We start from the raw sequence: 27311 nt of genomic DNA, 5'->3' as shown, positions 1-27311 counted from the left end.
ATAGTCCATCCCACCTGGACATAACAAGCAGCCTCTGACCGGCAGCAGGAGGTCAGCTACTTGTGTGGCAGCATGTGGCATTTCTTCTTAATAAGAAAAGAAGTCACCAAAGCAAAAACAGATGATAGAGAGTAGCCGTTGCTGAGATACTACGAATACGAAAACAATCCTTGGGCTTTGTGCTGTTGTTATTTTTCTTTAATGAGTACTGTGGGTGGGATGCCCTGGCGCCTCTTCAGTGCATCCAGCCTAGAAAAAGAGCTCTTTTGTACCCTGATCAGCTTGACAAAGGGACAGGAGTGGTACCTCCTGAGCAACCCAGCTCACAGCTGGGGAGTATTCCTCTGCTTTGAAGGTTTCTGTTGCTGACATCAGAATAAAATATGAAAACCCTCTCTTCTCCTGGATCAAATCCTGCAGTTCTGCTCAGACGAGAAGAAGCTTCTGCCAAGGACTTGGCAGGCTTTCCAAAGCTCAGCAGTTGAGTGACAAGGAATAGAGAAGGGCACTGCACTAGGGCTAGCAATGATTTTTTAGTTTATTATAAGGTATTAAAAACTATAGAGAAGATGTCCTCACAGGCACAAATCATCTCAATTGTAAGCTGATGGTAGAGTGCATAAAATCTCATTTTGAGGACAAGCCAAACCATACCACATCAGTCACAGGCTTTTTGGGAACACTTGCAGAATATTTTCCTGCATTCTTCAAACCTCATGTTTGTCCACTATGAGAGATGTTCAACAAAATGTAATGATACCAGTGGGAAGGAGGTACAAAGTTGTCCCTGGAAACATCTTCAGGCTACAACTTCTGTATTCAAGTATTCCCCTACTTCAAGCAGATTCATTCTAATTTTTTGCCAGCTGCAACTGAACTTAGACATGAGTTTAACAGTTCTGCCACCTCTAGACCTCCATGCCTACTTCTTTGCACAAAACTGGCCCTGTTACTGGAAAAGAAAAATGAGATGGTTATTTGAGATTCCAGCTGGACACCGAATGGATTGTTCTTCTCCACGATACAAACCCAGCCTCATGGGAGTCCACAGAAAAGAGAGCAGCATTGTTTTGTCACTCCTCCTGTACGCTGGGGCACTGCTACTTCTTGTGTGTCTTTCTCATATACAGCCCTGATGCCTTATGGATTTTATTTCTTTTTTTAATATGTGATGAAAGGATAGAGTATTTTTGTGCCTAGCTCGGGAGAGGAACTGCACTGCGTAAAGGCTGCTTTCATTGCCAAATATCAGTTTGAATGTGAAGGTCTGTATCTGTTCCTTTGGAGTCCCGCAGCACCTGTGTAGATTGCTTGCTCTTCCTTATAGCTTAGTAAAATCTCTTGCTATTGCTGCCACTTACTCCTTTCCTTACAAGTAAATGTACTAAAAGTACTAACTGCAAACACTAATGAATGTACCTTTATGTCTGAGGGAAAAGCTAGAACAATGCTGCTGACCAGACTAGCCGGCTGCTCACAGTCAGATGCTGCCAAACAAGGTGCAAGGGGGGAAAAATGAAGTGCCCGCCAAATGCGTCACTCTGGGTGCCAGCTCAAAGGGCACGTGGTTTCCCACAGACTTGTGTTTCAAAGCTGGTGTCCAGAAAGGAGTAAAGTTTCTTCCTTGGAAAGCTCTGTCTCCAGTGGATTCTCAGGTGTCTACTAGGACCGTGCTCCCTCAACATTTCTCTCAGCTGGGGTGATACAATAGGCGTTTCTGATTTCATGAAACTTGCAGGAATATCATTACTACCTTGGTGATCCCTACCAACTCTGTTTGGCTTTCCAGCCAGTTTGAAAGATACTGAGAGATGCAAATACGAACAAACACATGCATAACATAGAGCAGTATGTTGGGAAACTTATTTCCTAGAAAACCCCACTAGTAAGTAAAACAAAATCACAGGTAATGTCATTGGCAGTAGGGTCAGCAATCCCCTTACCTGTCATGGTGCTGAGGGCACCCACAGGTCTTACTGTCTCCAGAGAGCCTCCTCTGGGGCTACCCCTACCCTGCCCACAGCTCAGGACCCTAGCTCAGTTCAGTCAGTCCCTGCCCTAGAGGCACTGTAGCAATGCTGGTTTCCAGCCCTATCTCTTGGATGGACTGGACCTATGCTATAGATAGACTGTGTCTTGGATGTACACTGCAGCTTGTCTCCAGTGCCACCTCAAACCCTGGATAGACTTCGGACCCATGCTGTTTGCTTGCCTCATCTCCTCTTGCTTCTGACAGAAGCACCTGGGATGGTCTCTGGCCCTGGTTTGACACTTGCCATGTCAGGGTCTGTTGATGGATGCTGTTACTGCTCTCACATCTGCCCACCATGATCAGACGTGTGGGACAGCACCCGTTTCTGAGGGCATGACCTACACTAGGATCCCTCTTGGCTCTGATGTTACCTCCTGAGCAACAAAACACATGATGGGGCTATGAAATTTATTGTAAGAGTTACATTAAAATAGAAGGGTAAAACCATATGAAGTACATTTATGCAACTTTTCAGTAGATAATTTGGGACTCACAGACTTGTGACTAATGTCACAAGCTTGTAAGGGAGTAGGGAGAGGGCAAAAATGAGCAATGCTATCTCTGCTTGTCAAGGATCAAGAAAATGAGAGATTAAAATGACAGAAACAGTCTCTAGGGAGTTAAGAATGGAAGTTGAAGGGTGCTAAAGGGTGGCACGAGGAAGTGTCAAGTGCCACTAAAGGAGTGTTTGTTATCTCAGCCCTGTTCTGGGTAAACATGAAGAGGGACAAGTCAGAGCTCCAGCAGCAGTCTGTCTGGAACTAGAGTAGATACATAAGCTAAGGCTGCTACCACCCCAAGAAGCACAAGGGGTGGTTACACGTGAGGATAGCGTGGTATTCTTTAGATGATCAGAAGCCAAACTGTGTTGGGATCCTGCAGTGCACTCATATGCCAGTACTGAAAGTGATGAACATCATATTTGATTTTGTTGTACTGAAATCACTGAACTATTGTTTGATTTTTCTCAATCATTGTGCAAACATTTAGCTGAATGTCCTCTTTAGTGCATTATCACATTTTGCAGTCTGTTCTTTGATGCTTTATAGGCACATCCTTCAACAGAAGTTGAAGATTTTGTCCTCTGTGTCAAAATCCTCTGTAAGACCTATCAAAGTTACCTGTGGGCCAAGCCTAAAGGGCAATGGCTTCCTGTGACAGGTTCATTCCTGGGGACAATGGAGCTGTCAAGATCCACGAGTCAAAGCCTGGTTCCCTGCCTCAGCAGCCAGCCTTCAGCTGCAGAACATGCTCATCAAAGACAGCAGGAAGACTCAGATATCAACATCCACAGCCTTTGAAATGAAAAGTAGAAACACAGGGTACCATTAATCCTCCATCCACTTAGAGCTCAGAATTAAAAACACACAAGAAAATTTCTTTCAAAAAAGGGAGCTGGAGGAACATGCAGAAATCTTCTGTTCTTGGTCTTTTACAAGTTGATGAGCTATTCAAAAAGTGAAATGATGAGCACGGTAAAAGAAGCCAGAAAATGACTGTCAGGTTATTTTCACAAAATCACAACCAGACCCTGCCTTTCTCTTTGAAAAAGAATTGCTGCTGTCATTACCTATAGATGATGAAGTAAATCTGTTCATTTGTGTTTCTAACTGCAAATGTAGGAAGAAGGGCTAAAAATGTGTCATATTCCTTACTTGACATAATACAGAAAATAATAAAAAGTAACTAATTTTTATCATAAAGGCATTCAGCTTGCACTTACAGACATTTGTATCCTACCAGCCAGGTACTTTTTAGTATACATCTTGATGGATTGAGTCCTTTTCCTTTTGGTAATCTCAAGCTGCAAAAGTTCAAATATCTCCTTCATGCAGCAGGACTATTATAGAGTCCCAATGCTCCAGTGAACGGACAACTGAAACATGTGAACACCTGTTTGTGCAGAACAGTCAGCTTAAAGCAACTGTGTTTTATGCTAAAAAAGCATGATTACCATTGCTCACCCCAAATCAGTGTTTTACTGTGTAATTTTATTCTCTTTTTCCAGCCAGAGGAAACTAGGAATGGCTTATAGCAGGCTCTCTATCTCTGTTGTGTGTCCTTTCAAACCAGCATGTCAGGAGGATTAATTTTTTTGTGTGTGATCTTCAGTTTCAGTGCTTCTTTAGTTATACGCTTTATGTATGTGTTTGTTTTCTGTGTAACGCATAAGCACCATACCTTGCAGTACTACTTTAAGCAAACCATAGCCTTGAGGCTGGGACTCTGTAAGTACAACTGCAGTTCCCAGTTCAGCACCCAGAGCAGCCAAAAATGAATACTTCAGCTTCTGTGCTTTCACAGGCTTGAAGACCTCTGATCAGGAAAGCATTTATGGATGCATTTAATTAGAAACACATGCTAAAAATATGGACTTCAATTACACTAACTTCAATGCAACTTAATTGAAAATGTGCTTAAATATTTCCTGTTTGAGGCCTAAAAGAACAAGAAGACAATTATTCAAAATATAGGACGTTTCATTGTGTGGAATCTTGAAGGATTTTATGTGCTGCATATGCTGGTATTATTTATCCCTGAAAGGCGGCTGCTTCTAAGGTGGAACATTTTGTGAGCCATGAGAACAAACAGGGACACTGCAACAGCTACAGACAATGAGTATATCATGCCCAAATAAAACCACTGTAGGAAAACAGACGAGAACATAATTCCACAGCTTGAAATTTAGAGGAGACACTAACTGTTACAAAAAGCCCTATTGGAGCTCTGACAATGAGCATGGAGGTCTGAAACCCTTAGCTTCATGCCGGGACATTGATTCATTCCTTACTCCTGGGGAAGATTGACCTCTTTCCTTAACAAACTACGGGGAAAGTGTTATCCTTTGTACAGCACTTAGTCTTCCTGCAAGGTGTCCTGTCGCAAAGCCACGCTTAGCTTACAAGAGTGTCACAGTCTGGCTGTCGTGGACCTAGGGAAAAGGCTGCCTAGCAATTTGGGAAGTGTCATACAAAGTTTTGTCACTGCTTTCTTGCTGTTGCTGTTACCTCCCACTTAGGATGCTTAATCCTTTCCATTTATTTCTAAAAACCACTCTGAGCCGTCAATTCTTCAATGGTGTTTAAAAATTGATAGCATGATATGCGCTTTGCCTTACACATAGTATCTGTCTCATCTGCTTTCAGCAACATGTGTAGCAGCTGTACAGAAACACAGCCCAATGCATGTGAGAGGTTCATGGGAATGTAAGGGGCACTGAAAGGGCTAAGGGTATATGCCACCCTTCTCACACACACAGGCTGCAATGCTTCAACTGTTGTATAGTAAAGCCTCCAGATACAGATGCATTCACTAGAAAAGTAGTTTTGGCAGTATACCTCTTTCCTCCATGGCCAGGATATAATGATGTCAACCACCTTTATACTGCTTACTTATATTTACAGTAGATCCTGTGCTAGAACATTCATGCTGTTTCTTTAAATTCACTTTTATGACTACCACCATATTACAGTTAAAAAAACCCTATGCCTTAGATCTTCAGCTGAAAACAACCCGATTGCATGATCACCACACAAATTTGTTCTGGAACATATGTGCAAACAGTGTCAGTCTAGAAATATGAAAAAAAAATAAAAATAATTAACACCATTTAGAGTTAAGAAGAACCTCATTTCTTCTCAATATTCTCTGTTTGGTTTTCTTCTATTGCTTGATGCCCTCTTTGAGGAGTGATACAAAAGACTTTTTAAAAGGACATTTGCAGTAGATTAGTCTATGATCTGAATTAATCCCAGTCTGTGTTCTTTGAACATTCAATATGTTAGAATTTACAAGGCAGCTATGAAGTAATCATTCAAAATAGATCTCTACATGGCTGAAATTATAATTCTACAGCATATACATACCAGTAGACATAAAAGGCAACAAAGAAACATATTTTGATTACATTAGTAGTAAGAGGATGGGGAAAGAGCTTGACCACCATGCAGTGTAGAAGGAATGGCACCACCTGAACACACAGGCAAAAGCAAAATATTAAATCTTTGCATACACCATTCTTCAAGACAAAGTTTGCATGCAGTCACACAACACAGCCTACACCACAACTCAGCTCTCAGGCTAAGAGGAAGATAGATAGAGAATATTTAGGACAGTTGTTTGTCAAGTTGTTTTCCAGATCAGCTTCCTGATTAATTCTATCTTAGGGTGTTTAAGAACAAGCTGAAACTACCTTGGAGGTTCACAGGACTCAGGCAGACAAGTGCGGAATGGACATTCATTCCACCCAGTACAGATCATCTGAAAGTCATTCATTATTAATAACCCCCATTGCAGAGTCATTGGAGACAAGTGTCTTCTTTAGAAAGCAATTTTCTCATCCTAAAATGGTTCCTAAAATGACTCTCTTGTGGCACCCATCTCTCACATAATTACAGAGGGAACCTTGATAACTATTTTAAATTGGACATCTAGTGCTCACATCATGTAACCTGAATTGCGCTTGTATCTTCAGGAAAAGGAGAAGTTACGGGATTGTAGGGCAGTCATGTTATCTTTAATGTGGGAAAAATACTAGATTGAAGAATTAAATAAACTCTTCATAAGTCACTGAAAGATAATGAGGAAAGGAGTACATTCAACATGGATTTGTCAAAGCCTCTGTGTCTCAAACACTGTGGCTACTGGCTGCTGTGGGGCAGGTTTTCCCAATCTATCCCAGTATTTCATATCGCACCTATAATAAGACTAAAACCTGTATTACCAAGGAGCGATTTGTGAATGATTCGCAACAGCAGCTGGATGTTCAGGGAGCCGTTTTGGCAGTAGGGGACTCCCTGGTGCCCACTTGGGCAGTCTCCTCTGTCACCGCAGTGCCACAGACAGAGGAGGTTAGGAGCAGAGAGCTGTGCTCAGCTAGGGGGAGGACAGTGTTAATCCTGCTGCTGCAATGCCTCCGCTCAGATAGCCACAGAGATCAGACAGCCAGCTCTATTTCACCCCCACCGTGGGCTTTGGCTACAGAAACTAAACTCACTGTTTGGCTGCCATGAGAAGCAGCTCAGGCACAGCAGTGGATGGGGTGAGGCCGCTGAGAGCTGATACAAAGGGAGAGAAAAGAGTGATACTTCTGCCAGGGAAGGGTGTGAGAGTGGTGTCACAGGAAAAGCTTTTTTATGCAGCAAGCATACTGTCTCTTATTCAGACTTCCCCTGAGTAACAGCTGCCCATAATTGTTTTCTTCTTCTTAGTCCTTTGATATAGTATCTTTTGAAGCCACCTCTGAGCAACTGTTCCCCTGCTCCTGACCCATCACCACATTTTCAGGAAGGCTGGGTGTGTGAGGTGCAGACCACTGTGTGTGTCTGCTGTGGGAATCGCCCACCAGGACCAGCCCTGCAGGGTGTACCAGGTAGCAAGGTCTCACACACTCTCCACACCCAGAGACATAAAGAACTGCAGGCACTCAGAGAATTTTGCTAGTGGGAATGCAGAATTCAGGTTCTTTTGGCTTCCATCAGCCTCTGCATCAGAGTCCTATGCAGCTACCTTACAAGCAGATGTCTTTATTTTTGCGGACACAATAAAAAGCAGGTAACAGGGCCAATGCTTCAAAGCCAAGTATAAAACTACCTATAAGGAGATGTGGATGAAATAAAATATGTATGAACAAATACCTATATTTTAACCTACCATCACATTGCTACTGATCTTACTTAGAATATGTATTACCAAAATAGATTTAAATACAGAGTCACATCCTCCGCTGGTTGCGATCAGCTGGCTGCATGATCCCTGAGGTATTTTCAGCAAAATTGCTGTAACTGACGTTTTGTCAGGCTGCCTGACTTTGATTTCTGTTCCTTTGTGTTCCTGTGCCACCAGCCTCCTTGTGAGGTCTGAGGAACATCTCTGCCGGGTGGCAGAGACACAACACACAAAACCCAGTGCAGTGGCGCACCCACCATGGTGTGCTCTCAAAACAGTAGTGCAATCCCATGCAACCTTCTCTGGATAGATGTGGAAGCAGTAGCTTAAAGAATTGCATGGAACTGAAAATAACTGTTTTCAAATGTGTCTTACTGGTGCTGTATGACCATACAGGCACTGGTTATGGACCTGTCAACTTCCACAGGTCAAGGTCTCTGCACTCAGGGTCTCTGTAACTATAACATTTCACACCTGGCTCTGGCTCAGCTAACCCATCTTTGATGTTCCCATTCCCACAAGATGGATGTTCTCTGAGCCTCTGTATTTGGTAGTGTCGTGGTTTAAACCCAGTCAGGTAACTCGTTCACTCACTCCCCCCCACCCCGTTCTTTCTCTCCCCCTACTCCCAGAGGGACGGAGAGGAGAATCGAAAAGAATGCAACTCCCATGGGTTGAGATAAGAACAGTTTAGTAACTAAGGTATAACACAGATCACTACTGCTACCACCAACAATAATAATGATAAAGGAAATAACAAGGGAAGAGAATACAACATCTCACCACCCGCCAACCGATAACTTGTTCCCCCCAAACCCAACTAAGCACCGACCAATACCTCCTCCAGCCCTGCAGTCCCAGCCCTTCTGGGTAACTCCCAGTTACATCCTGGGCATGACGTGCTGTGGTATGGAATACCTCTTTGGTCAGTTTGGGTCAGGTGTCCTGTCTCTGCTTCCTCCTGGCTTCCCCTCCTCCCTGACAGATCATGAGGCTCAGAAAGTCCTTGGTCAGACTAAAACATCATTGTTACCAGCTCTGTTCCTAGGCCAAAAGTCAAAAGACAACACTGCACCAGCTACTAAGAAGGAGAAAAATGACTGCTACTGCTGAACTCAGGACAGGTAGTGATGAGTGAGAAATTGGGAGCAGAAGAATATGCTGCCTAACATAAATGCAGCATTAGCACAAATAATTCTAGTTCAAATAAGGCAACATCCCTTAGACTCAGCTGTTCTGCAGGCTCACTGCATGGCAGCCTTCAAACACCGGAAGGCAGTTCAAAACTTAGCATGTTCTGAAAATGTTATTGTGCCATACAGCATGGTGGGGTGTTCACAGGCACAGGTGAAGAAAAAAGTAGATCAGTTATCTGAGATGCAGGGTAATGCTGCTGTTTACTGAAGCAAGTAGTGTCATCCTCACTGACCCTGCCTGTCTTCCAGCTCTGCCTGTTTTCCAGAGAGGCAAAATAAAGCTGTTCAGCTGCTCTTTAGGTTGTGCAGGGGTTTGCAACTGCACCCTCCTATACATCTTTTTTTCCTCTTCTAGCTGTCTCAGTAGTAACCATGAAAGCAAAGCTACACCAATAGCAGGAATTATAATGATGGCAACATGCAACATGCAGAACTGTAATTTGTTCTTTAGCCAAGCAATTAAGTTGGATTGGGCTGGACATTGGACTTGCCCATAGACAAGGTGTGACGGACCAGGTTACTAGGTCTTGCAGTGTACCATCCACAGAGAACAGAACAAGCTTTTCTTGTCTTCATAGCCCTCAGATGGGGCAGAATGCATGAGGGTTATATTTTGGCCAGTCATGGTGCAGTGCAGTTTGCAACCTGTTAAGATTGTAGTTTGAAGTTTGTTAAGATAACACTCAAAGTACAGCAGACGTAACCTGCTTCCAGGATGCTGTGTGTTTTAATTTCATTTTTTAGATTTTTGTAGACCACATAATTTTCCCTCAATGTAAAACAGATGTAATAAATTTTCAGCACTTGCCTTTGTGAAGGGATTTCACTCTCATAAATTCAGTGCAGTGTCAGGTCAAACATTCCCTGGAGAAAACAGGGCATAGATTACAGTTAATGCCATGAATGGCACATGCAGACCTATGGCTATACCTCCAGCATTTATTTTGAATGTATGACACCTTGAACTTCAAAGAATAGATCATTACAGTAGATACAAGAACGCACAAGGAAGAGGACAGTGAAATACCACATTCACTTCTGTAGTTATTAGATACAGAGCCAGCAGTGTTTTCCCACATGGTTATAGAAAAAAGGAAGTTTTTGTAAGCTTAAAGGTGGTGAAGAAACATAGTTACATCTCATTATACACTGAAGAATGGGAAGGATAATTTTTCTACTAGCTGTCAGTTTTTCCTAGCAGAAAATGAGGTTTTCCTTTTCTTTATCAGAAAATAGTTAAGTTAAAAAATTAAAAAATAAATATATGAGAAAATATAGATGTGTGTGTATAATCTTCTATATATCTTCCATGTAGGTTTAAAGAAATTCCACTTTAGCACCTTGCCATCACTGGGGAAGTATTTTTACATTCCAGACAAACCCTCCCAACATCTTCTCCTATACTTTGATGGAAAAAATCCAGTGCTTATAGAAATAATGCATGTTTGTATCCCATGAGCTTCCTGCCCATTTGACTAGTTTCTCCCATTCTTGAAAGTACTACAAAAACTCATCAGTTCAAACAGGGATTAATATTAGCTTTTAAATCTATTTTCTCAGTTCTGATAGGGAGGCAACAGTGCCAGAGGACTTCAGAAAAATGCTGTAAAGATAGCTGAAAAGTGGCAAGTAAAATCAACAGAATGTGATCAGCACCAGGGATACAGGACATTGCACCAGTGAGGCAATAGGGGCTTTAGAAGTGTATTTTAAGCCTCCAGGGTTGATTTAACAGAGAAAAAGTTTACTGTAGCACAGAGAGCACTCTCACTCCACGGAGGCAGCAGAAAGCAGTCAGCAGGTCCTGTATGAGTTGCTGAGGGGGCAGGAAGGGAGAGGAAGTAAGAGAATCAGTGTCTTTTCTGTAATGCTGCCTCTTTCCACTTCTGATCTTTGGTTATTTTGTGAAGTTTCACCCCAACAGAAGACAATGATGTAGAAGGGCAGAAGGCTGTCCTGAGGCCAGCATCACCAGTCCCTGAGATAAGCCCTGGGAATCTGTACTGGGAACACACTGCACTGAGCAGCCTCAGAACAACAAAGACTTCCTAAGCACACCCCAGCTGCACTGCCACCACTCTGAGTCCCATGTGTCTTTTAGGTGTTAGCATCTCTGGGGTTGTCTTGTGATAAATACCAGGATTGGTTCAAGATGAATACAGAAACATGCAGAAGATCAGTGTTCCTCTCCTAGGACTGTTCCCCACATTATTTCTCTCATTCAAGTACACCAAGACTGTAGAAACAAAGTCTTTAGAACAGGATGGAGAATGCAATCATGAACTTAGGCCAGAAAAAAAAAAGGCTTAGTGAAATACAGTGGATAAGGTAAACAGAGACCCACTCCTCTGACATCTTTCTAATGTCCTTGGTAGAGATCTCTCTTTAGCTCCCTCTTTCTTAGAAGTGGAGACTATCCCATAGACGTACCAGGTCCACCACGTTTCACAGACCACATCAATGCAGGGCAGTAGCCCAGATTTCTCCTGGCAGGTCTGCCTGTTGTTGTTGGGGATCCAGCTTGCTTAGACTACTGTGGGAGCATCACTACTTAACTCAGTGTCCCTGTCTCCTTGAGGACTAGAAGAGGGAATGAAGGTACTGCTGTGCCACCTCTCACTGCAAGCTCCTCCCTATCATCACCCACACTGGCATTCAATCCATTGCAAGACCCCAGAGATGGGGCCTCCTGCAGCAACCTTGCACAGAAAGTCTTGAACTATGGACATCAAGTCTTTGCTACAATATAACACTCATTAAACTCCCAAAGTGCAAATACAACTCTGCTAAGCTACCTCTTAAATTTCTCTTTTGCAGATGAAGTTTTGCCTGACAGTGCTTTACTCTTTTCAATAGAGAGTCAATAGCTTTTCGTCCCTAAAGCTTCTGGCCGCGGGGTTGCAGGTACTTTACTGACAGCAATATTATAGCAATCCCTATCACCACAATATAAGGATAGATGTTACAGTCTCAATCAAACCTGAAAATATTATCTTATATTATGCATCTTGGCAGTCTTTTCATTCCTGGTTTGGGTGTAAGCCATACCTTTACAATGATCACAAGGATCACAAAGCCAGAACTAAAACCTGTGGAGGGAACTCAGTCTTCATAAAATCAGGTTTGCTCAACCCCTTTACAGCATAGCTTATGGAGCATGACCAAATTCCTCCATTATAGCAGTAGTGATACTTGAAAGCACCTGGTAGCTGTGTTGTCAGCCTGTAGAAAGAAGTACTGCTTTCAATTCCAACAGCTCCTTATGCTTTCAGAGAAAAGAACCTCATCCTTACCTTTTTCCATTAGAAATGTGAGGCATCCTGTATTCAGGCATACTTAAGATGGAGCACTGGAAAACAAGAATGGGAGAAAGAATGAGCCACATGTTGCGACTGTATAGCCACACTTAAGGCATCAGAAGGCACTTGGGTGTTTCTCACCATAAGTGATATGTAAAAATCGATGTCAAACCAACGATGCTGAATCCAGGCAGCCACCGAACACTGCCAGCCTGCAGACCATCAGGAGCCCTTGTCATCAAGTTCTTAATTCAAAACATCGTACTGGTGAAATAGTTTCATAAGCCAGCTCCAGATGACAAGTAGTCCACACTTGGTTTGTAAATCAGTGAGTGGCATAAGAAAAATGTTAGCTTCCTATTCATAGCTTTTCACATTCTTTATTTCTTAATCACAGAATTTTAAAGACAGACACTCTGTGGGGCTATCCTCATTAAACAAAACTACCAGCAGGTCTCCCTGTGCAGCCAGAAGAGTGGAATTCAAAAGAGATTCCGTCCTTAATTATGGCTGAGTGTTCTGCACACACTTATCTGTGAGACGGAGAAAGAGGTCTGCACTCCTAAAAAACCAAAAAGGGTATTTCAGTACCTTGCTGCTCACATACAAATGCAACTGTAACCTTATGCTTTTATACTTCTTACCTATCATATTTTTTTGAGATTCCTAAACATTGAAAATACAATCCTTAGGTCAAAACCCATTGTCTTTGTTGCAGCTACATACTGTTTGAAATACGAGAGAACTGAAGCTCATCCAGACTTCTACTGACATTGTTTTTCTGAGCATGGACCAAACCTTGCCGTGACTCAAGTGAAGTTTAAGGCATAGTGGTGCTGAACAAAAATAGTTTCATCCAATAGTTTGCACAATGTGACTATACATGAGACAGAGATCAAATCAGACAGTAAAGGGATTGGTAAGGAAGATACCACCATAGCCAAATTTTCAAGCAACTGACAAAGACCATCAGGGTTTTGCAATAGAGAATAACCATGTGTTTTTCAGTGATGTCAAAGATGAAAGAGATTATTATAATTTTCAGCTGTTACTAGTGCAGGACATTTCACAAACTCATTTCAGCTAAGAAAAGAACCTAAATATGTGCCAAACAATTCCATACAGAGCTTCCCATGAACATCTATACACAACTATCAGAAGCACAACATCAGATTATCAAATACAGATGATAACTGCATTTACTGCTGGATATAAGACTCTGTAAATATTCTATGTGTTTGGAACAGCCAATCAAAGATAAGGCTTTATTCTGAAGATTTTTCCATCATAGACAGTAAGAAAATCTGATGAGCTGCAGCTTGGAGATGGGTAAAGTCCAACCAAAAGAAAAGTATATATTAAATTTCAGACAGTAAAAAGTAAATCTTTAACTATAGGGAGGGAAATACTAAAGTTACAACATGTCAACTCTTTGCATGCTGATATTGCTGAATCTTATTAATGTGTGTTGTTAATGCTTTCTTTATCTTTGTTAAATATATCTTTGTTTTCGCCCATAAAGTCTCAGTAGCACTATTACATATCGGTGGCTGTTATGAAGTTCTCTTTTTTTTGATATTCCCAAGAAGACCCCATCTCTGAAGCAAGCCTCCTTCACTCCACATTATCCACTGTTAACAGCTATCCAAACAGCTCCTAGACTTCAAATATTTCTGAAAAATTGGAAGAGCACCCATGGCTCCATTCTGCAGTGGGAAGAACCGCGGCACACAGAGATAAAATCGTCTGTCCTTGGCAGGAAGCCACTTACAGAATACTTGCTTTTTGTTTGGTTAGTTTTTTTTAATCCTGCTTTTAAATGCCAGATACTTCTTATATATTTTTTCATTCTCTTTCTTGCTGGTATTCTGCTTGATTTTTTTTTTTTAATCTTCGCCTTGTTTATTGAGGTGCCTGTACTTTTAATTACTTCTCCCTACAGGCTATTTCATAGGAGAAAACTTCCCCCAGTTGCATAAAGTCCCTTGTGAGACATCCAGCAGGACCAGGACTAAGCATATCTTGCTCTACTTTTGTCCCACTTTTCTCTGTCCTTCAGATCCGCTTATCCCTAGGTCTATCCATTTTGCACTAAACTTCTAACTTCCCCTACCCCCCTCTTCCCTGCTGCCGCCTTCCTATTTTGTTTCTGTCTCTCTCCTCTTTTCCCACCAGCTGGACATAAAGGGACCAGGATTTGAAATACCAAACAATAGCTTTTCAGATCTTGGTATGTTTCCTTAAGGACTTCACAGGACTGGAGCTTATGGGAGGGGGAGTAGCCTTTAAAATATAAGTAGATGCTCCTAATCATTGCCAGGAGATGCACTAAGGGGAGCCTGAAAGGACTCAGTCACAAAAAGGGAGTGGTATTTTACTTGCCATGAGCCGAGTATTGCACTAGCCAGCACTCTGAGTCACTGAGGGGGAGCTTTGCTGGGAGAAGTCATGCAGGATATTCAGTTTGAGAAACCAATCTCAGAACAGCCATTGCCCTGTTTTGGAGAATATTGAGTATCAACAGAGAGTTTCAAGAAAGTTGTTCAAGCTAATCTCACCATGAAAAGCGCCAGTTATGCTTAAGCAGAACAGTCCTCCTTAACAGTTCCTCCCTAATATTCCTTATTACTCTGATGTTAACATGTCACTGTGACCCAGGGTCATCTGCTGAGCACACATTGGTGGCGTATGTTCAAAATGTCCCTATGTTCCTTTAAATAGTTCCATAAATAATCCCCTGATCTCTATGCATTTTGGAGATACCAAGTGGTAGCTTAAGTCAGTCCCTACCCACATATTCCTTTCCCAGCTCCCTGCAGTTGCTCTTACTTGTAACATCCACATTGTTTATCAATTTCCACAAAAATTGCCTAGCAAAGATCAGCAAAACTGAAACACCCCAACACGTCCCTCTGCATCCTACCTGTGATGTAGTTGGAAGCTCAAGGAAAAAAAATAGTGTTCTCAGAATGCTCCTTTCAATTGAGAAAGAAAAGAAAGATAACATTATAGAAAATGTTGGGAGGGCTTTTAGCAAACTGGTACAAAAAGTAAAAAAATAAATGAGGGATATGCTCTTGTCTCAGATGTCCATGATGGATTTCAAACCACGCATTAACCATGGTGTGTTTGTATTGGAATTGGTGTCCCACAGATACTTGAGACAGGTCTTTTGTTGCAAGAAAAGCAGAAAACTAGAGTTTTCTAGAGAGCAGAAAACTAGAGACCACTTTGATTTATATTTGTGTGTCTTGCATTGAAAATTGAATAATTTGGTACAGATTCACCATTTGTCATTTTGTCATTTAAAGAGGAATGTGCAAAGAAAGTTAGACAAGAGTGATGTAACCATGAGATGGACCAGCTTGTCATCCATTGCTTTTCATACATAACCTTCATCACTTGCACTGCTGAACATCCCATTAGCTAATCTACATGATGTAATGAGAAACAGCACTGCAACTCAGGGCATCTCATCATATGCCTCTCTGATCCTAGTAGGCCCTTCTGTTTCTGAAATGCATGAGTAGGTTTTTATCTTGTCGTATGCAATGCATATAAATGAAAAGCGAGGAAACAAAATGCTTGGTCATATAAAGGGAAAAATATGCGAAAAATCTCAATAAAAAATGATGTTGATGAGCTCATTGCTGACCTGACTTTATGTCTGGGTCTGGGGATAAGATTTTCTAAAGTCAGTCACGAGACCCACTACAGCTTTGGGCAAAACAGATGTTTTCTCCATGCTTAAGATGCTCCTCCCTTAAAATGAACTTTACAAACTACCATAAGATGAATTGATACTACTCACAGGTGAGAGCCTAAATAGCACCAGGCTGTGCTGTGGGACCAGCTCCCCAGTCCAGGTCTATGTCTGAGGCATGTTCAAACTTCTCACTCTGTGGGGAAAGTCAGAAAAGACCCAGACATACAGCCTCACTCCCTCCTTCCCTCATGCCCTTGGTCCCAAGGGAAGGAAAGCCAGGTGCATTTGCTGGAGGCAGCTCTAGCATTTTTTCACCAAATCCCAGATCTGATGAGCTAGAGACCAGGATAGTGAGGGGAGGGAGAGGACTCTGTACGCAGGCTTCCCTCTCTTCAATGGTAATGTAAAAGAAACCACAAAACCAGCCCTACAGTCACACGTTAAAAAGGCTCTGTGAAATCTTGAAATTTAGTCTTGAATGTTAGGAGCAATACTTTCCAAGCAATTCATACACATCTGCCCAGGTATGTCTTACACTACAGGTATATAAGATTAGCGCAGCTTTCTCAGAATCTTAATAGGAGAACCAGAAAACAACCACGCTGATTTGACAAAGTGTAGGTGCATCAGCTAGTATGGCCATGGACAGAAAAGATGAAGGCATTTGAAAACCTTCTGTTTAGAGAGTGTTATGTCCCTTTGAAATATCTCAAAGACAGCCTTGTGCAGGCTTTACAATTACCGAGGGAAAGAGAGGACTGTGGGGAAAAAAAAAAAGAAATGAAGGAAATGGAAGGAGGACACGAAAAGCATTTTAAGAGGTTGGAGGCAAACCCCTCACCATGGAAAGTGGGCAAAAAGGGAGTTAAGAATGGGCAGCATGAGACAGGGCTCTCCGAAAGAGAGTGGGAAGGACACTGTGTTCTGGAAACTGGTGCGACCAACCACAGACAAATGTGCCAAGGCTCTTGTACATTTTGTTGGCAGTTGCTCAAGGCTGGCACATAATTCATACCAGGAAAGGTACCACCAAGTAGGCAGGGCCCTTCACTGGGGCATGCATTGCCAGTACAAACTCCTGAGGGAGAGAGCAAATGGTTCATCAGTCAGTGACAGAAAATGATAAAATGAAGATCTTCCTGGACTCCACCTTATCACCAGAGGAACTGATAGAAGTTTTATGTACTTACCTAATGCCATCAAAAAATGATATATTTTTTTTTTCTACCAGCTTACAGTCAGTTCATAGCCATTTGTTCTTGTGCTTACATTGGCATTTAGTTTCTTTCTAAATTAGCTTTAATTAGCTTATCTTCTCCCTCCCATATGTTCATAAAGAGTAATCACATACCCCCCACCACCACTAAGCTAACACATCAACCTCTGCTATTTTCTTATTGCAAATTAAATCTTTGATTCTGTGATCACTCTCCTTTTCCACTTCTGCATCTGCTCTGGTCCAAACTAGTTTCTCTTGCAGTGCGGTAAACAGAGTGAAAATGAAACTTCAAATATAAGCTTACAAGCACCTTGCAAAATAATACGTCCCTATCTCCACCTAGGATACCAGACCTGACAAAACATCTAAGGATAAGTAACATTTTCACTCTTAAATCACACTGATGTTTCTAAGTCCCTATTACCTCTCACAGAGACCAAGATTATAACAGATGTTTTTAACGCTTTCCAAATGCAATAATTTGCTATTAGTATTAAATTCCATCCTATTTTTGCTGAAGTCATCTTCAAAGTAATCTTTATGCAATGATCTATCTTGACTTGCTTCTCTTATTTCACACTGTCAGTTTTCATAATTTATTCCTGTTTTCTATGCCAAGCTCATGAAGCAAACATTAAGCGGTACCAGTGCCAAGACATGGTATCAGGGCACTTCCTTGCAGCCTGACAGGTTTCTTCTCAGCACAACATGCTGTCGCTTCCCTTCATGTGCAACTCAGGTATCTCATATTAATCTCCATCTTCTCAAATCTGTCAGTTTTTCAGGTGGTACAATATCAGATACTTCAGTAGCAACCAAGAATATTGGACATGCTATGTTTCCTTAAGGTAGAAAATCACTTAGTTTTCTAAAAAAAAAAAAAAAAAAGGTCAATATGGAATGCTTTAAGCAATCAAGGCAATGTTTTGTCCTGTTTTCTATTTACCTCCATTTCCTTAATTATTCTGTGTGTCAGCAGTACGCCGTGCTGAAAATCCTTGCTGCTAGAACTACACTTCTCTGACTGGTCTTACAGGTGAAGATTATCTAGTGCCCTGATTTGAGTACATGGAGAGGACTTGGAGACTACATGTTCCTCACTGTCTCTTCCAATCCAAGAAGAAAATGCATTCAAAGCAAACACAAGGAGGTTGTATCTCAATCAAGCTGCAAGTAACCTCTGGAATTTCTTGTCCTGAAACATTGTGGACAGCTAAAGTTGAAAACAGATGAGGGGCACATGAATGAGTCAACGAAAAAGGAAGAAACTGAAGGTTAATAGCTACAACCTTCCCCACACTTACTGTGGGTATGTAGGTCCCTGGGCCACAAACTGCTGGAGGTTTGAAGACTACTCCTGAACTGGGAAGCATGGCTTGAAGATTTTCAGTCAAGCCCACTGAACTGACTCTTATGTATTTATGTAATCTACCATGTCTTATTTGAGCAGCTTATCTGAGTCTTATTTCCACCACACTCATTCTAATTTACCTATTCCCATTCACCTTCCCACTCTTTACTTCATGGCCAACATCATTATTGAAAGCTGAGACAAAGTGTTTGTTTAGCTTTTACACAATACTTATAATATCTTTAAACCCTGTAATATCCTCATACAACAGATGCAATAATTCTTCCATTTTCTTTTACACATCTTGCTTTACCTGCTGTTACTTGCAGTTATTTCTTTTTTTAAGTGAGGATCATGACATCTGCAAATTGTCCCTACATTTTCTAATATCTAGGAAAAGGTTTATTTCTTGATAAGTCCTTCTTCTATTTGTTGTAGCCTTCAATTTTCACTCATAAGTTCTTGCTTGACACAACAATTCATTAGGCTAAAACTGGACACATTTCTGCAAGTTCTTACTTGCCAAAGATGAAATAGATTTTACACCTTTTACACCAAGAGGTAGGTTTTACAACTTTGATTTGAGGAATTCCAGCCCTCTACTGTCTCTTAGTTCTCATGATCTCTAAGTAATGAAAGTAAGTACAAGAGCTTAGGAAAGAATAAAAAGTAGATTTGAAAGTAGATTCAGATGACTGAAGCCCCTTCCAAGCGTCTAAGGTACTTACCTTCAACAATTGCAGCCATCTAGTGGGCAAATACCAGAAATAGTCACTAGTCAGTAAAAGTGTGGTCTGTTACTTGCAATCGTTCACTTTCTGAGTGGACTTATATTTCATGGCTAAACCAGGCAGTATGAAAAAACATGTCCCGAACTATCCTTATCATAAGCTTGTATTACAGCACAGCTGCCCTGGCCACCCCCATAACACCTCAGGAATGGGCATGCTTCACTCCTGTTGAACATGATACCACAAGGAGTCACTTGGGCATACAGATTTATTCCCTTGTCTTTCCAATACCACAAAAAGTTATAACTTTACTAATGCTTCACTGAGAGTAATAATAAACACACAGCCAGAATGGTTTCTACGCTGAGCAACACAACTGACTCACTTGGATGCTTGACAAGTGAGTGTGGAGTCAGATACATGTTCATCAAGGCCATACACTACAGCTGCGATTCCCAGCCTGTGCTACACCTACTTGATTGATGCACTGATCACTCTATCAAGGGGAAAGTCAGCAGCTGCTGATTATACCTGGTGTAAATGCTTGCCATCACAGTAGGTAACTACATAGACAATTTCTACTTTTGCATGCCTAATTAACTCAGACAGCTAGGTAATGGCAATCCAACAGCGACTGTCTTTTGGGTACAGGAAGTAAGGAAGGAAAATAGATCAGCTGGTATGCATTTGGTGGAGGAGAGGTGCAAAGTTGTAAGGAAAAGGAAGAAAGGAATGGCAATATCTCTTGACCTGTCAAGAACCAACTGTGGAGCCAGAAGTTGTTCCTATTGCTGCTGTCAGTGTGGTAATTACCTCTTTTGGCATCAGCTGTGGTGGTATCCATGCACTCTATGACCTCAAACTGTTTTGCTAAAAGTGTTTTTATGCCAATATATCAATCACAATTTCTACATCATATAAAATAAGGTACTTCCTTAAGAATGGCCTTCATTATTTTTTCAAATGAACACATTATCATAGAGTGCATGACACCCAAAATTTATTTCTGTCAAAAAAACATGCACTTAGCAACATCACTATGATGATGTCCTTCTTTCCCTGCCAAAAGTCATCTTTTAAAATGCTACTACTTGAGAGCAACGCATGGTTATTCTGTTTTCGAAGCTAAGAACCAAAAACAGTTTTGATGCTGTACCACTGATAAATGTTTCTGAATACACTGAAGGAATGGTTTGTTGGAAATACAGTCATTTCAGTTTTGTTTAAGTATTACCACAAAACAAGTGGTTGTTAGCAAGATAAAAGATGTATGCTCATAAAAAGCTCATAAAAAGACATCAATTTGACAGAAAGTGAACCCTGAGAACCTAACTGATATAGAAAGCAGTCACAATGCAAAAACTTAGCTTTTCCACACCCTACCCTCATATTATGGGTGCTTTCAGGTGCATTACCATTGTCTGCATTATTGTGTATGCCTGCATTATTTCTGGCTATTTGGAATGAAAAAAAAATAAATAGCAATTTTCTAGTGAAACTCAGATATTGTGCTTCCTTGAGATCACTTATGAAGCTGGGTATGAAGAGAACAGACACGATAGAAGAGGATCAGGTCAACACAGATGATACAGTAAGTCAGAAACCTTCAGTCACTGAAGCTCTCCCTTCTGTGCCTATAGAATTTTCCCTCCCTTTCCCTTCATTCAGCTTTGATTTTCCCTTGTCCAAGGGTCAGAACTGATGCATAGAATTTTGTCCATTTTCTGCTCCTCCATCTTCCAGCAAAGTATCACTGCCAGATACTCACAAATGCCTCTGCTTTTCCTGGAGCAGCAGGTATTTAACTCCAAAGCATGAAGCATGACTGCTCACAGGGTTATCTCCAGTGTTTCATGAGCAGGGCAATTTCTATCATTTTGGAGCAGCTCTGAACCCCTAGTCCCAAGGGCAAAGCTATGAACATGCAGTAGCGCCCAAAAGTGCCTGGGAGGCAGGGGAGATATGTGCCAGAGGGGATATTATACTTTATGCATACCTCCATTGTGTTCAGCACCGCTTCTGCCGCTCCTGGAGCTGGACACCATTTGGACACTAGTGTAACTACCTGGCTGGTTCAGCATCAGAGCTAAGTAAACTGGTTATAGCCAACAACATAACAAATCCAGCCCTTTTCCCCCCATTCATAAACTATTTTTAAGCTCTGCATTTTATCAAATTGTTTTACTTGCAAGAAATCCACTGTAACTCTTTATCAAATTATATGCTCTTTATGTTATACCTAACTCACTATTATTTCTATAGCCAGATCAACTCTCTGAAACCTTTCATAGATAGACAGTGGAACTTCAACAGTCATTTCCAGTTGGATTTTTGAGCAAAGACAGACTTACATACACATGCAAAAAACAGCAGCCAATGTTTACTTGTGTGCATGGCCTGGGGCAGCAGTTTTCAGTGCTAAAACCCAATGGTACACAAGAGGTAGGAAAACATATGTGCTGTGAAGTTCCCAGCATTGGCAGAGCATCCTCAGCTACATATTCTAGTGATCAGTCCACCCCAGGGCAGCTGACATCAAACTGATGCTGGATTTATTTCACATTCCAGAATAGCAGCAATAACCCTAAATTACGTAGATCTGCACTGGACTTTAGTGCCTGGCAGTCGTTTGTCAGCTGCAGTCTTCTTCCACATGTACTCAGTCCCTGCAATATTTTAACATGTTGCCTTTTGGCAGGATTAGTGTACTGGACGTCCCCTGAGAAAGCCATAGGAAATGCATACTGGTCTTGTGGTTAATTTAACAAAGCTCTTGATGTCATTATTATTTAGTGGAAACATAGTCAAACACTTACTGGGCAGCCAAAATTTAAATAAATTCCCATGTTCTTAAGTGGTCATTTTGAATGTTTGACATAAAATGCACATCTCTGTTTAAGACACATGGCATATCCAGACGAACTTACACACCACTGTGGGTTTTAGCATGCTGAAACGATTTGCAACTCTGCTTTAAAGTTGCTGGCTTCCAAAACCAATGGTGATAAGTGAGATCTGGAACAAATTAATATATTTCCCAATAACCTGCGGGTTTCTTGGGAACTGCTCATAATGCTTAATGGGCAGCCAGAGCTTCTCGTAACAGCAACAAAATGCAAAGGAAGAAACCCCCCTATGAATATTGATAAGGTGCAAAGTCAGGCACTTAAAATTTAGGAAGTATAAAAATAAGGTTCCCTGCATGATGTTAATTTAAGACCATCATATACATTTATTCTGATGCAAACCTGATATTCAACTTTTTTCCACAGGATTCTTCTGAAGCTGGGACAGACTGGGAAGCTGGAAGCAGAAGCAAAGTGCTGTTTTCCAAGTAGGACACAGCTGGCCGCAGCAAATGCCATGCCAATGCGAGCTTCTCTGTTACAGAATTAGAAAGGAGCCCGGAGGAGTTATCAGAGGCACGACTGACCAAGGCATGCATGTTTGTTCAGAGATGCTGGGCGTGCAGGAACCAAATTAATTCCTCCATTTCCCACCTTTCCCAGGAGGCCCTTAAGAGCAGATGTAACCCAGCTGGGTTGCCCAGGAGGGGTAGGTTGCTCCTTCCGTTTTTCCTTTTCCCTTTTCCTTTTTACCTTTTCCTTTTTCCCTTTTCCCTTCCCCTTTCCCTTCCCCTTCCCTTCCCTTTCCCCCTCCCCTTCCCTTTTCCCCTCCCCTTCCCTTCACCTTCCTTTCCCCTTCCCCTTCCCTTTTCCCCTCCCCTTCCCTTCACCTTCCTTTCCCCTTCCCCTTCCTTTGCCCTTCCCTTTCCCCTTCCCCTTTCCCTTCACCTTCCTTTCCCCTTCCCCTTCCTTTGTCCTTCCCTTTCCCCTTCCCCTTCCTTTCCCCTTTCCCTTCCCTTTCCCTTTCCCCTTCCCCTTTCCCTTCCCTTCCCCTTTCCCTTTCCCTTCCTTTCCCCTTCCCTTTCCCTTTCCCCTTCCCTTTCCCCTTCCCCTTCCCTTTCCCCTTCCCCTTCCCTTTCCCCTTCCCCTTCCTTTCCCCTTCCCTTTCCCCTTCCCCTTCCCTTTCCCCTTCCCCTTCCCTTTCCTTCGCAACAGCTGGGTTTCTTATCCAAGCTGGTGGACAGACAGACCCACACCTGCCACCAGCAGTCCCTTGCAAAAAGAGGGCAATGAGGAACAGGCAGCCAGAGCTTTTCCATGAGTGCATCCTTGGCCATCACCCGTCTACCACAGGGATCTGTGGGGAAGCACCCTGATCAGCTGGTCTGGCTGTGGTCCCCGCTGCAGAGGTGGGAGAGAAGCTGGGCACCTCCCAGGAGCAGATGTACATCCACAGGAAACACGTATCCCCAGGGCACAGTCCAGGTAACTCACCACAGAGACCCTCAAACCACTTCTAAATGAGGTACTGCACAAAGGGGAATTAATCCTGTGTTGATGCAGCACTGCAATCACCCTAATGAGCTCTGTTTCTTAAGCTGTAAGGCCACCTTACTATTCCTTTCCCCCTCTGTGTTACTCTCTGTGTGGCTGTTATATATTAGCCGCTTTTATTACATCAATTTAAAATGGAGAGAAAAGACTTTACAATTTGCACCCATTTTATTCTGCTTCTTTTTTATTTCTTCCCAGAGAAAAACAAAACAACAACCAGAAGACCAGCTCTGCCATTCAGCTTGTCTGGTTTTGTACTTGGGCACTACAATGGGTCACATTAACAGCTGTAATATTTTTTATAGGAGGTAACTGGAAGTTCACAGACACTGAGTGACCTCTCCACGCAGGAAGAAACAAAAGCCTTTCTTTCCAGCTTCCTCTTCTAACAGCAAAGCTGCTCTCCCACCCTCCCTACAGTTCACTGAAAATTGTTCCTTCTCTTTAAAATGTTTACTCCAAAATACCACAATTGTGTCTTGGATTCCCACAGAGCTCAGAGTAGCAATACAACAGACCCCAAATCTGTCGACATAGCTTCACCTCAGTGTTGCTGTCACAGCCAAGGTTTGGATCAATGCATCTCAGACTGCTGCACTGCCTATACTAGTGCCTAGCCACTCGTAAAGCAGGCAACAGTGAGATATGAGTGACAAACCAGCATATAGGTTTACAGAGATACAGGGACTAAGCTTTGAAATTGCAACCTAGGGAGTGAAAAATAAATAAAAAAAAAAATTAAAAGAAGCTTTTCAAATCACCCCATAACTAAGATGTCAGAGTATTTCTTTCAAAGTCAGGCAAAGAGCCTCACTCAAATAATACGGTTGCTTATGACTCAAATTTTCCTCAGCCTCCACATTCCTAACTATTCAGCTGACTTCAATATTTTGTAATGTAAAGGCAGCTCAAGGCTTCTCAGCAGTGTACGTGAAATGCAGTTTTGGAAATGGTGGTAGAATGGCTCCAGGATAGGGAGGACAAATAGTATGGGGCTTTGGTATACGGTGAAAAACCAGAACTGCCTTGCTTGTACTAGAAGAAGTGTGGTTCAAGCAATTTGAGTCTGCTCAGAGCCTGATTTCAGGAAAGCATTTTTTCAAATCTTCCAGTTGCTAAAGAGGAGGGAAAAGAAGGTTTCTGCCTCTTGAGTGGGAGTGCTTAGAAAGGGACATGCAGAGTTACTCCCCACCTAGAAGAGGCTGTTCTAGGTGAATAGCCTAAGAGGGACTGCAGGGCACAGATTTTCATCTCCCGCTGAGTTGAATTTCCTAGACTTCTGCTCAAAGTGGCAGCCAAGTAGCTGTGGCACTCACTGTTCCAGCACATGGGTGATGCTACCAGTACCTAAGCTTCCTTGAGGTGACAAAAGGGACCACAGTCACTCTAGCTTCTCACAGGGTAGGGAATGGGAGGCTCTGCCTCCTGAGGCAATAACTCACCAGGACCAAATCTACAAATCCACAGAGTGCTCCTGAGCACTGCATTTTGGTAAGATTTTTGGGTTGGGTTTTGGTTTTTTTTTTGTCTTTTACAACCAAAGGAATCTGTTTTGTCCTCTCTCTCAATGCACCTACATGAGGGTTTTGAACACCCGCCTGTCTACATAGGTATGGTGCTAGATGCTTTCTCCAAAGACTGATTAGCCTACTCCCACCTTTACATGATCCTCAGAGGGACATGAATGTGGCACTCAGCACTCTCATGGGACAGCCCTCTGAGCCCAGATTAATGTCCTGACTTGTTATGGGGATGCTTTGTAAAAGGGTAGTTCATGGCAGTCTGTTTGCAGAGGAGGAGAGATGTAGTGGCTGATCTCCTTCACACAGCCCTTTACTAGTTACCACTTACAGCAATGTGCTCAACAATAGCCCCAGGAAAGCTCGGTGGCTTTGCTGAGGACTGGCATTGTCCATGACATCTGCTGAGCACCTATCTGGAGGCCAAGACCTACTGTGAATGCATGGCATTACAGCTTGGGGGTACTCCCAGTATGAAGGTGTATGTGGCCTCAAAGACAGGAACAACAGCAATGGAAAGTTTCACAATGTGTGGCCTGAACATACAGTACACTCATCTCCTTTTCCATTAAAGACTTTTGAATCTGCCACTCTGGGGACATGGTGACCAAGATGGTGCCATGTTCATGTGCATTTGGTAAACCTGGGGAGATGGAGAGAGGCTCAGATATGAACCAGCGTATCTACTTTCATCCACCGAGTCATTGTACATAGGAACTGCCTATTTCAAAGAGGGCTGGTTACTGGTAAGTAATCTGTCTGTTGTCTGTCTTCCTTGCTTCATTGTGTGCAGTGTTCAGATTAAAAATGTGTTAAGAGCTCTGGGTTGAATCTGCAGACTTTCTTGTTTTAGCATGTCTCAACTTTCTGCTACAATTTAGGATTAAATGAGTTGACTCACTTCATAAAAACTATAAACTCAACCAACTTTTGGTTGCTGTGGATATGACGTGCCCCAGTGTCCCATCACTCCTGTACTACAAGCTATCACGTGAGAAAGCAGGAAGGAACTTACACTCAAAGGCTGACTGCTAGTCCCTTTCTTGACACGCTGAGGGAGAATGTGATGTCCCCTGGTTGGCAGAAAAAGCAAAGTTAATCCATTTCCTTTGCCAAATATGTTAGTACTCCTGCTGCTGCCCCAGGAAATTCCACGATCACCAGAAATTGCTCAATGAATCATCACAGATCTACAGATCCATAGCTGCTTCTGAATAAAGGTGCCCTTCATGCACCATGTGTACATGGAGAACTTCTCGAGAGGCTTATGCAAGAATACAAGTCCTGTGCTCATGTCAGAGTTTTCATGAGGTTAAAGATTAAGTTTTGCATAGCGCTTATATGAGTAAATATTTATCATTCTGAGCTGAACTAACATGTAACTGTTCCTACCCCAGTTCAAAAACGATTTTAATCTTCTGCCTCCTTTAAACAAGCCATAGGCTTAAGCAGCTTGCTGAATAAAAGCCAAAGGGAAGAGACATTGAAAGAAAAGCTCAGGCAGTCATAAATTACTGCATAGTTTTCAAATAAACCTTAAAACTGTTTTCCCTTTAACTCTGATGCTTTAGTTTTCCTTAACAAGTATTGCTTTCCCAGTAGAATCTCAGTGCAGCTCTCATCTTTAGCATAGAAAGGAAACTGAAACAAACTTATAGTTTTGCATTTAATTGAGTAGAAGTTTTTAATGGGTGGAGTCACGTCCAAACCTAGTTATCAGACAGACTTATAGCTCTTTATTTGCATCTTCCAAAAGCCTTGAGCTGTTCTGCAAATGTTTTATCTTGTATTAATTAAATGAAAATCAATCATTTCAATATAATTTCAAATGATACATGGAGCACACGGGGGTCTTGTAAACATAGCAAAACATTACAACATCTGTTATTATTAATGCTCTTTACTTTATGCCAAGTTTATCCATGGTCTTGTCAAGTGAGGAAATCCCTCCTTGCTGGTGCAGGAATCAGATGATTAGAGCTGGGCTAACCAGGGACAAGGAGGCACAAGGATTCTGATGCATTTCAGGATGGTGTAGAGAATTTTTTCATATACTTCTTACTGAAGGAGGAGTGATGGAGCTGTTGGCTGTTAATAGGACTGAAAGGACTGAGTACCGTAAGAATCTCCTTACCAATGTGTTGTCATCTCCTGGGTGGCCTAAATGTTGGTGGATTTAATGGGATGCAG

The 27311-nt window shown here is 42.1% G+C and overlaps 1 long non-coding RNA gene across 2 annotated transcripts; it reads right to left on the bottom strand.

The window, feature by feature from the left end:
• Nucleotides 1-62: 62 nt before the first annotated feature.
• LOC130597182 (uncharacterized) lies at nt 63-22669 on the bottom strand. 2 transcript variants are annotated; one of them, XR_008971692.1, is made up of 4 exons: nt 22450-22669; nt 12088-12244; nt 3154-3327; nt 63-952 (listed from the first exon to the last, which is right to left on the bottom strand). It is a non-coding gene; the product is annotated as an uncharacterized LOC130597182 (long non-coding RNA). The 2 variants fall into 2 exon arrangements; XR_008971691.1 differs by lacking the exon at nt 63-952 and having other exon boundaries at nt 2888-3327.
• Between the last annotated feature and the right edge of the window lie 4642 nt (nt 22670-27311).

Source organism: Pezoporus wallicus, unplaced genomic scaffold (genome assembly GCF_028554395.1).
Source record: "Pezoporus wallicus isolate ANWC-B61680 ecotype Strahan unplaced genomic scaffold, APGP_CSIRO_Pwel_v1 contig_3817, whole genome shotgun sequence".
Taxonomy (NCBI): Eukaryota; Metazoa; Chordata; class Aves; order Psittaciformes; family Psittacidae; genus Pezoporus; species Pezoporus wallicus.
This window is presented reverse-complemented; position numbering and strand designations above follow the sequence as displayed.